This window comes from Lemur catta, chromosome 2, assembly GCF_020740605.2.
Source record: "Lemur catta isolate mLemCat1 chromosome 2, mLemCat1.pri, whole genome shotgun sequence".
Taxonomy (NCBI): domain Eukaryota; kingdom Metazoa; phylum Chordata; class Mammalia; order Primates; family Lemuridae; genus Lemur; species Lemur catta.
The window spans coordinates 17,463,570-17,470,575 of NC_059129.1; positions in this window are offsets into that span (position 1 = coordinate 17,463,570).

A 7,006-nucleotide genomic window follows, 5' to 3' on the forward strand; every position below is an offset into this window, starting at 1 on the left:
TGGGGGTGAAAAAAACCCATAATATCCTGAATTTTAAAAAAAAAGAAAAAAGAAAAACTATTTGAAAAAATAATGACTAAAAGCTTCTCAAATTTGGCAAAATAAATAAATAAATAAATAAATTTGCAGATTCAAAAGCTGAGTGAATCCCAACCAGGATAAATGCAAAGAAATCTATGTGAAAATGTACCATAATTACACTTCTGAAAACTAAAAGAAAAAAATCTTGAAAGCAGCAAGAGAACTACATCTTACATACAGAGGGAAAACAAATTGAATGACAGTAGGTTTCTCATCCAAAATCATGAAGACCAGAGAGAAGTGGCACAATATTTTTCAAGAGCTGGAGAAAAGAAATGACAAGCCAGAGAAAATACCCTTCAGGAATGAAGGGGAATCAAGACATTCTCCGATAAAGAAAAAACTAAGAGAATTTGTCAACAACAAACCTATCTTAAATGAATAGCTAAAGGAAGTTCTCAAAACAGAGAGGAAACAATAAATAAAGGAATCTTGGAAAATCAGGAAGAAAGAGAGAACACAGAAGCAAAAACTGCAACACTGATATGATTCCAAATGCATATGGAGGAAATATTTAAGACAATTATATAGTAAACAGGGAAGGCAAAATGATGTAAAAGGAGAAAAGGTTTCTACACTTTACTCAAACTGGTAAAATGATGAATCTACCAGTAGACCATAATAAATTATGTGTATATAAAGTAATGGAGCAACAGCTAAAAATGCTACACAAAAAGATACTCTCAAAAGATACTCCATACTTAAATCAAAATGGAATTCTGAATATCATTCAAGTAACCTAAAGAAAGGCAGGGAAAAAATAAATAAATGTAAAACAAAAAGAAAAAACAAAACAAAATCTAAAATGGCAGACATAAGCCCTAACATAGCAATAATTAAATTAATGTAAATAGGATCAATATGACAGTACAATGTAGAGATTGGCAGAATGTATTAATAAACATGACCCAACTATATTCTTCCCATAAGAAACTCACTTTGAACATAATGATATAGGCAAATTGAAAGTAAAATGATGGTGGAAAAGGGCATATCATACAATTATTAACCAATAGAAAACAAAAGGGGCTATATTAATTTCAGTCAGATAAAGTAAGACTTCAAAACAAAACAAAACAAAAATGCCAGAGACAGAAAGAGACATGATATAATGATAAAAGGGCAATCTACCAAGAAGATATATCAACTCTAAATGTGTATGCACCAAACAATAGAGCTACAATATATATGCAACAAAGTTTATTGACTAGAACTGAAAGGGAAAATAGGCAAATTCACAATCATAGTTTGAGACTTCAACACCCCTCTCTCAACAATTGATAAAAAGAACTAGACAGAAAATCAGCAAGTATATAGAACTCAAAAACACCATCAACCAACAAGATTTAATTGACATGTATAGAACAGTCCACCCAAGAACATAAAAGTACATATTCTTTTCAAATACCCACAAAACACATACCCAAACAGACCATATCCTAAGTCATAAAACAAATCCCATCAAATTTAAAATAATTTAAATCATAGTGTATTCAAAGATTGCTATAGAACCAAACTAGAAATCAGCAACAAAAAGAAAACAAGAAAATCTCCAAACACTTGGAAACTAAACAACACACTCTAAATAATCCATGGATCAAAGAGGAAGTCTCAAAAGAAATCAAATAACATATCAAACAAAAAGAAAATGAAAATACAACATATAAAGATTTGTGGAACACAGTAATAGCAGTGCTTACATTAGAAAAGAAGAAAGGTATCAAATGTCATTTCCTACATCAAATAACTAGAACAATAATTGTGAAATAAACTAAGAGAAACCAGAAATAGGGAAATAATTGCTATGGTTTGAATGTTTGTTTTCCCTCCAAGATTCATGCTACAATTTAATCCCCAATGCAACAGCATGAACAGGGAGAGCCTTTAGGAGGTGATTAGGCCACCAGGTCAGAGCCCTCATGAACAAAATTAGTGACCTCATAAAAGGGCGGAAGAGAAGTAGCTAGGCCTTTTCTGACCTATTCTTCTGCCACGTGAGGACACAGCATTCGTCTCCTCCATAGGATGCAGCAACAGAGCACCATCTACAAAGCACAGACAGGGCCCTCCCCAGACATTGAACTTGCTGGCATTTTGATCTTGGACTTCTAAGCCTCCAGAACTGTGTGAAATAAATCTGTGCTTCTTATAAATTACCCAGTCTCAGGTATTTTGTTATAGCAGCCCAAATGGATTAAGACAATAATGAAGAGCAGAAATTAATAAAATTGAAAGCAGAAAAACAATAGGGAAAATCAATGAAACAAAAAGCTGGTTCTTTGAAAAGACCAATAAAACTGACAAACCTCTAGCAACACTGATAAAGAAAAAAGAGAGTGAAGACACAAGTTACAAATATCAGGAAAGAAAGAGGGAATATCACAGATCCTGCAGACATCAAAAGGATAATCAGGGAATATGATAAACAACTGTACACATGTAAGTTTCACAATGTAGATAAAATGGACCAATTCGTCCAAACATAAAGACTACCACAACTTAACCAATATTAAACAGATAATTTGAGTAGCCCTATAACTATTAAGAAGATTGAGTTTGTAATTTTAAAACTCCCGAGAAAAGAATTCTCTGGGCCCAGATGGCTTCCTTGGAGAATTCTACCAAATGTTTAAAGGAAATAAACACCAATTCTGCACAATCTCTTCCAGAAAACAGAAGAGGGAGAGAAAACTTCCCAATTCATTTAGGGAAGTTAATACTATCTTGAAACCAAAACCAGACAAAGGCAGTACAAAAAAAGAAAGGAAAACTTCAAACTAATATCCCCCAGGAATATAGAAGCAGAAATCTGTAACAAAATATCAGCAATACATAAAACAAAATTAGATGCCATGACCAAGTGGGGTTTATTGCAAGGATGCAAGGCTTGTTCAATATTCAAAAATCAACCAGCATAATCTACCATATTAACAGATCTAAGAAGAAAAATCACATGGTCATATCAAATGACATAATTTTATATTATAGATGCTAGTCCTTTGGCAGATATGTGATTTGCAAATATTTGAAAACAAATATTTTTCAGCTATAAGTATTTGAAAAAAGTCAATACCTATTCATTATAAAAACTCTCAGAAAATCAACAGAGAGGGTAACTTCCTCAACTTACAGAGATTCTTCAAAACCATCTAGAACTAAAATTATGCTTAATGATGAAAGACCAAATGCTTTCATCATTTTTATTTCTTTACTCTCTAGACCCATGGAAAATCACTGCTTCCCTCTGTCCTAAATGTGGAAAAGGAAATTTGTATTTATATTGTGCCACAGTCTGGGGGGAGGAGATGGAGGAAAAATGTTACCTGGAACGCTCAATACACTAAAACCTTGCATGTTAATATACACACAAATATTCATATTTATAGATACGTAAATGTTAATTTAAATGTCAGTTGCTCCTTCATTATTTAGGACAAGTAACCCTAGGCACCCAAATTGTTCAAGAACAGGTGTTCATTCAAACTAAGAGCCAGCCGTCTTATGCTGATCCAAGAAAGTCTGTCTGAGCATGGAACTGACACAGAGAAAGCACAGCTCAGCGGTGCAGAAAGAGACTGACTCCTAATGACATCATTTGGGATCTGGATCAAACCATTTCTGAAGCTACCCCTTGTCTTTTCTGTTATATGAGCTGATAACAAACTCCCTGTATGTGTAAGCTGCTTTTGTTTACTTCCTGTCACTTCCAATCAAAGGTGTCCTAAATGGGCTGTTGCTGGGCTCCTGTCCCCGTAGGTGTACAAGCCCAGGTGGGATGACCATCTGTGAGCAATTCTGACTGTAACAGGAGTCTGGACACAGATTTACTCTAAGGTGTTTTCTTGTTGTTAGAGATAACCTTCCACAAACTTTTTGGTGTGGTTTTAGGACCATTTATTACAGAGTTAGAGAGAGTGCTGGAATTTCCCAGGAGGATAAATCACCCCATTGAGCATTTGCTTTACATAGTAGGCAAGGTCCTGTCAACACCTGATTGTGGACTGCACATCCCACGTGACCCAACCACTGCTCACCTCTCTGACCTCACCTTCTGCAATTCCTACCCACACTCACTCCTCTGCTGTTTATTCCTTGAATAGAACAAGCATCTTCCCACCTCAGGGCCTTTGCACGTACTGTTCCCTCTGCCTGAAATGCTCCTCCCCCAGACCTTTCCATGGCCAGCTCTTTCTCACTCAGCCTGGAGGTCACCTCCTTAGAGAGGTTGTCTCTGACTACAAAACCCGAATTACCCACCTGGACTCCCATGCCAGACATTCTCTAGTCCACCGCCATGTCTTATTTTCTTCATTGCACTTTACAATCTGAAATTACCTTAAATTTCACTTGCTAATTATCAATCTCTCCCGGGTAGAATATAATCTCCATGAGAGCCAGGACCACATCTGTTGTGTTCACTGCCGTGTCCTCAGGGCATACTGGAAGGGAGAAAGGAGGGAGAGAAAAGCGAAGGACAGATGCCAAGAGCTAGGATGGGCACCTGCTCCCACTGAGGCCTCTCTAGCCCCCTGAGGACCCTCTAAGCCACCTGCAACGGTCCCCAGTGGCATTAAGCCTCAGGTGGCCACGTAAGTCACCAGCTCATGAAAGCACACTTTACTGATGTGTCTCTATTCCCTTTCTCATTTCCCTGCTCTCTCACGGCTCCGGGAATCACCTACTAAGTGAGGTGGCTGCTTTCGGGGGAACCTAAATTAAGACAGGCTCGTACACAGAGCAGTACAAGGACATGCATGACAATGTACATGACAGCCTTGCTCAGGGTGACATGAGGTGGGAGCTAACCAAGGCGGCCAAAACGAGGGAAACAGATAGCAAGAAGGAGTCAGATGTAGTAAAATGAGTGGGCAGAAGGCAGCATGAAAACATTCCTAACTCACAGCGAGGGGAAGAATAGGAACAGGAGGAAAGCGTGATACCATCTCTGTAATTAAACACACACACCCTTAAAAGCCAACATTTCGCATTCCTCCAAAATACATACTTATTTCAAAACACATTTAAAATATACTAAAGTGGCTGCCTCTGGGGGAGCAAAGAAACAGGAAGAGAGATGAGAGATAAAGGAAAACATATATATAGCAAATCAGTTGCCTGAGCCACTGGTGTCAGCATGTCACAAACAGACAGGTGTGGTTAAGTCACCTCTGTGCAGCTGAGGTCCAAATATAAAAACTTACCGTGATAACTCAAACCCTTCCCCCCTTCAGCTAAATAACTTCCATGCACCTTTCATATCTCAATGCATGGGCCACGCTCCCGTGGAAGTGGTCTCTGACCTCCCGACTCAGACACAGCCCCCGTGCTGTCCCGCCAGTGCCATGGACCCGCTTCATCACAGCCATCACGACTGCAATGTCACGCTTAGTCCCATCACTTCTCGGTCTGTGTCTGTCTCCCCCACTCTACTGCGCCTCCAGAAGGACGGAAAACACATTTTCTCTCTTTTTCTCTTCTCCCTTCTCTCCCCTCCACCCCAGTAACCCAGTGTTTCAGCATTTGACACTGCAGACTGCTGAGTGCATGGGTAAGTGAAGACATTCGTAAGAAACCCAGTCATCACGGCCATAGAAATGCACACAAGGGAGTTGTGCAAATCAAACCACATACACAGTCAGAAAATGTGTCCCAGGGTCATGCACACAACACACACTTCAGACATGGAACTACACATTAAACATGCCCAGACGGACGCTCTTGGGAATCTGCACCATGCAAATGCACCAGACACAGCTTCCATTCCCTGTCAACTAATTCCAGCCAGACCTGCCTCCTCCACAGCTCCTGGAACTTCCCTGGGGGTCCCAGCCTGCAACCCCTCCCTGGGCAACCAGTATCTCCCCAACTTCCAAAGAAAATTTCATCTTGTATCCCCCGGCTGGTTTTTCCTTTTTAAGAATCTCTTTCCAACTCAGGCCCGTTTCCCAGGTTCCCCCCAGAAGCCCCACACTCCCCTCCTGAGGATGTGCCCACAAAGCTCCCAGCTTAGCTGGAAAATGAATCGAGCTGCCTTCAGCCCCACCCACCTCCCCTTCAAAGGCCGGCCTGCTAGTACCTACAGGGTTTTGGCAGGATCAACAGATAAAAGGCAGATTGCTTTGTCATTTCAGAAAATGAAAACAAACAGAGCCTGTAAGGAAGGGAAAGTGGATGAAGCTGGTGGCCTTAGAGAAAGGCTCTCACAAAAGCCATGGTCTGGAGAACTGGAGGCCTCCCTCTCCCAGCCCGGGGAAAAAAGCCCATACGCAGTTATTGTATCTATGATGGAAGATTATAATTACAGGTTTAATTAGAGCCCACACCCTAAACAGTATGCACCGAGGGGACAGGATCTCATTTGCTATGTCCCCAACACCTTGCAGTATCCAAAAACACAAAGGACGCTCAAGAAATATATGTATTTTGGGCAATCTGAACTCAACCAGGACAGAAGACTGTGGATATACATGCCCTGTCATCAGCATCAAGTAGATGTCAACTACGACAAGGCAAGGGCTTTCAGGTTTATCTTATGTAATCTTCATAACTCTGTTGTGAAGGCTCAGAGAGGTTTGTTCACTTGCCAGAAGTCAAACAGCTAGCAAGAGGCAGGTGCAGGATTGGAAAGAGATTTTTTTTATTTATTCATTCATTCATTCCTCTAGCATTCACTGGGCACCTACTATGTGCCAGGCTTTGTGTTGGACTTAGAGAAAAAAATATTAAACAAAAAGAGCATTCCCCTGTGATCTGCATGAGGTGGTGTTTGAGGAATCAGAAATACATCTGTCCCTCAGTATCCACTGGGAATTGGTTACATGACCCCTACGATACCAAAATCCACAGATGCTCAAGTCCCTTATAGAAAATGGGGCAGTATCAGCATCTAAGCCAGTGCCTGGCTCATAGTAGGTGCTCAATTAAT